This window comes from Tachyglossus aculeatus, chromosome 3 (assembly GCF_015852505.1).
Source record: "Tachyglossus aculeatus isolate mTacAcu1 chromosome 3, mTacAcu1.pri, whole genome shotgun sequence".
Lineage (NCBI taxonomy): Eukaryota > Metazoa > Chordata > Mammalia > Monotremata > Tachyglossidae > Tachyglossus > Tachyglossus aculeatus.
The window spans coordinates 105228967-105233858 of NC_052068.1; positions in this window are offsets into that span (position 1 = coordinate 105228967).

Here is a 4892-nt window from a genome sequence, read left to right on the forward strand (position 1 = left end):
CAGGTTTCAGTAAACTTGCATCATATTCATGCCCAATCTTTTCTAGACAGAAGAGTCCTATTATTTTCCATTTATTCTCAAGCAGATCAATCAATCCATCAGTGGTATTTAATGAACACTTACTGTGCACAAGCATTGTACTTTGTTCTTGTGAGAGGATAATATGAAGGTTGGTGATGATGATGATGATGATGATGATGATGATGATGATGATGATAATAACAACAATAATAACATTGGAATTTGCTAGGCGTTTGCTAGGTGCCAAGCACTGATCTAAGGGTTGAGATAATCAGGTCATTCCACGTGGTACTCACAGGCTTCCTCCCCATTTTGCAGATGAGGTATCTGAGGCCCAGAGAAGTTAAGTGACTTGCCCAAAGTCACACAGCTGACAAGTGGCAGAGGCGTGATTAGAATCCATGACCTCTAACTCCCAAGTCTGTGCTCTTTCCACTAAGCCATGCTGCTTCTCCATATAGACTTGGTCTCTGCCTAGGCCGACCTTCAGATACTTCCACATCGTCCTCACAGCAGCCACCTCGATTGCCCTTCTCTGTCCTATCTCCAGGTGCTTTATATTGTTTCTAAGGTATAGCATGCAGAACCATCCACAGATTTCCAGGTGCAGACAAATCATGCTTTTACACAGGAGCAAAACTCATTCAACTCCTGCATTTTGAATCTCCTTTTTCAAACCTCATCCTTGCTTGCTTTTTTTGGCTGCTTCTGTATACAATATTAATGATTTAATACATGCAGCTATCATATCTCTAAGAGATCCCTGTTGATAGACCCCCACACTGGATCTATCTTCCCCTTTCACACTGCCCAACCCATTTTCCACTCCCCAGTCCCCTATCCTCAAAAGCCCAGCCCCAGGTAAAATGAAACAGTGGCCCTGATGGAGGTGGTTGATTCTGTTTATAGTCACTTTTCAATTCATAGAAACCAGTTAATTAACACCCCCCATCCCCCACCAGGTTCTCCAGCCTACCTTCCCATACATTCAGTTAGGTAATAGAGGCTGATCACGTGGAGCTTGTTCTCAAAGCTATAGTAACCAAAAATTCCCTTAATCAGAGCCAGTAGAGAAGAGAGAATTATTTGTTTTACTCTCCTCCACCCCTCCAAAAGAACTCTGGGGGCGTGGTTCCATCCATGATCACTCTTTACTGTGGTAAAAGGTTTGGGGTAGTAAAAAATGTTAATTGATCAGGGCCTTTGATTCCTGGGTAATGTGGTTTCTCCTTTCCACCTCAATGAATCTCTTACCCACTTTCAACAAGACTGTTGGCTGAATATTTTGAAAACACAACTAGCACCCAACACTGAATTTGCTGCACAATCTAATAGGTGTGAAGAAGGCTGATACTTACTCACTGACAGGCTTGGCTATTCCTTATACACTCACATACACAGCCCTTTTTCAGGATGTCACAACTGTTGTTGGCTGCACCAGTCAGAATCATCAAAAAGAGCTATTTTTAAGAATTGCAATGCACCAGCCTTGTCTAATAGCTTTCAACTTTCCTGCTTTCATTGGTGATACCACATTGTCTTGGTTGCTTTTCCTTCATTTGTACATTATTTTGCTTGCTTCAGTTGCTTTCTGTTGTCCAATACTGCTCAGCATACAACAACTGGGTATCTTATTTTCATCCATTCTTCACATATGTTCCTCCTGACAAAGTCGTGTTAAGATGAGTATCGCTTCAAATCTTGGAAACTGACTTCACGTGAGGATATCACTGTTTGTTGCCCACGTTTTTTAATGGTGTCTGTTAAGAGCTTACTATTTGCCAAGCTCTGTACTAAGCACAAGCTTGTTCAGGTTGGATCCAATCCATGTCCTGCATGGAACTCAGTCTCAAATCCCCATTTTACAGATGAGGTGTCTGAGGCAGAAAGAAGTGAAGTGACTTACACAAGGTCACAAGTGGCTGAGTCAGAATTAGAACACAGGTCCTTCTGACTCCCAGGCCCACCCTGTATCTACTAGACGACACTGCTTCTATGTTGGGCCAACTATTTCCCCTATCATGCTACTATTTTCCCTTTCCCTAATCCATTTTAATGTCTGTCTCCCCCTAAATACTGTAAGCTTCTTGTGGATCGAATCTACCAACTCTGTTGTATTGAATTATACTTCCCAAGCATAAAGAACAGTGCTCTGTAATCGGTAAGTGCTCAATAAAAAATACCACTGATTGATTGATTGAATGAGTGTTCATGGGTCCTTGGACTTCAGGACAAGAGTCCAGAGAGAAGCAGCTTGACTTAATGGATAGAGCACAGGAACTAATCCCGGCTCCAACACTTGTCCACTGTGTGATTTTGGACATCACTTCACTACTCTGGGCCTCAGTGACCTCATTTGTAAAATGGGAGTTAAGAGAGTGTGCCCCATCTGGGACAGGGAGAGTGTCCAACCTGTTCACCACCCTAGTTCTTAGAACTGTGCTTGGCACATAGTATGCCCCTAACAAGTACCATAATTATAATTACTATTCCACAGACGCAGCACTCAATGACCATTGAGCCTACAAGGCTGTTTCCGGGAGCAACTGGTGCAGTAGCTCACCATAGAATTGAAATCATAGGACAAAATCTCTCACATCAATTTGATGGATCTTATTATTAATAACAATAATGATAATGATAAACTGTGGTATTTGGTAAGGGCTTCTTTTGTGTCAAGCACTGTACTAAGTGCAGGGGAATCAATCAATCAATCAATCAATCATGTTTATTGAGCGCTTACTGTGTGCAGAGCACTGTACTAAGCTCTTGGGAAGTACAAGTTGGTAACATATAGAGACAGTCCCTACCCAACAGTGGGCTGGCTCACAGTCTAAAAGGGGAAGTCACAAGACCTGACATTACTGCAAGGAGAGAGGGTGTTCCTTTTCATTGTCCAGTTCAGGTGTGAAGCCTCGGAAAAGCGATTTTGAGGACACTGCCTGCAAATATTCTCAACATCAAACAGTCAATAACTATGGGTGTGTTCTGCCTTTAATGAGGTGCTGTGGGTGGGAAGGATTCTGTGTCTTAGACATTTCTTTAATCCCTTATCCCATACTGAAGAATTATCTTGGGAAATTATGGAAAATGTTTACAGAGTCCTCAGCAGAGATCTATTCATACGGAGGCTCATGAGACCCGGATTTAAGGCAACACACTTTGGTGGGCAGCCCGGTTTGCCATTTCTGCCTTTACAGGCCGAACCCATCAAACGTAGCCATAGACTTTAACTGGTGGTGTCAATCCTTTCCCCAGGCAAGAGGAACAGAAAGGCAAGGGAAAGTGTATCTCTCCAGGATAAAAATAGAGATGTCAGGCAGGAGAGAGAACCTGTGGGAAAGGAATTGATCATAATGCTAATCGTCTGTACAGCACCTCTTGCTCTCTCACCCCTGCCACCCACAGGGACCCAGATTGCCAGGAACATGCAGGTGGTCAGTGTTGTTGCAAACGTTTACAAAATTGAACATATGAGGAAATGTTGTTAAAAATGGATACTAGGAGGTAAAGTTGATGATGAATTAACAAAGGTCTTGAAAAGCAGCATGGCCTAATGGAGAAAGCATGGGCCTTGGAGTTAAGAAGACCTGGGTCATAATCCCTGTTTTGCCACTTGCCTGTTGTGTGACCTTGGAAAAGTCACATAACTTCTTTATTCCTCAGTTTCCTCATCTGTAAAATGGGGATTCAATACCTACTTAGACTGTGAGCCCCATGTTGGATAGGGACTGTGTCTAATTTGATAACCTTGTGTCTATCTCAGTGTTTGACACATTGTAAGTAATTAACAAATACTGTTAAAACAAGTCCTTAAATTTTCAAAAGTTTAGTAAAAGAAAGGCTAGGAATAAATGTTATTCAACACCATGTGGAACACACTTAGATAAAAAGGGATTTATCTGGAAGGAGATATATTGATGACTTTACATTGGGTATGAGAGAATTCCTGACATGGGAACAGGTTAGTGGATAGACTTGAATAATGGGAAAAATATTAATTTAGTCTCCTATGCCTAGGTGGGTAGTTCTTATTTCAGTTTCTGCAAGAGTAAATACTTAGTTTATTTATTACGTCCCTGTAAGCTCCTTTCTAGACTCTAAACTCCTTTTGACCAGGGAACATAGCTACCAACTCTCTTATATTGAACTCTTCCAAGTGCTTAGTACAGTGTTCTGCACACAGTAAGTGCTCAATACCACTGATGGATACTATGAACAAAGTGTTGGGGACACAGTCATTGTCCCCTTCAGAGGTAACAAACTAAGAGGGAGGGAAGGCAGATATTTGATTCCCATTTTAGAGTTAAGGAAACTAAGACCTACAGAGATTAAGTGCTTTCTTTCTCAAGTTCGTGCTTTCTTTCTCAGGTCAGTGACAGGGCTGGGATTAGAACTTGACTTCTAGTCCCAAAATCTATCAATTGAATAATTTTTTGCTTCTTTTGGGGAAATGAAATGGAAAACAAAAACCTTAAAAAGCAATGAGGTTTATAGAGGTAGAGTTGAGCTAACATTTACAATTAATTTTGCTGATATTTTTATCTGTTCTTTTCCTTCTTCAGCAGAAATGGCTCCAAACCATCTTAAACTAAGACCTGAATTCTTCTTCTTGCAAGATCCAGGAGTGATCACCAAAATAGATTAGCCACCAACTCTCAAATCATCAGTGTTAAGTTTCATTCAATTTTACCACATATGAAAAAAGGACATTTTTTATGTCCTACTAAGAGATGTAACCCTGGCTTGTAGCTCCAAGGTATACATTTCCTAAATGCCCTAAACTCATGGCACACATGATAAAGCGCTATTTATACTCCAATAATCCCTTTGTGATCCAGAGATGTTTCTTTCCTGCTCCAAAGGTGAGT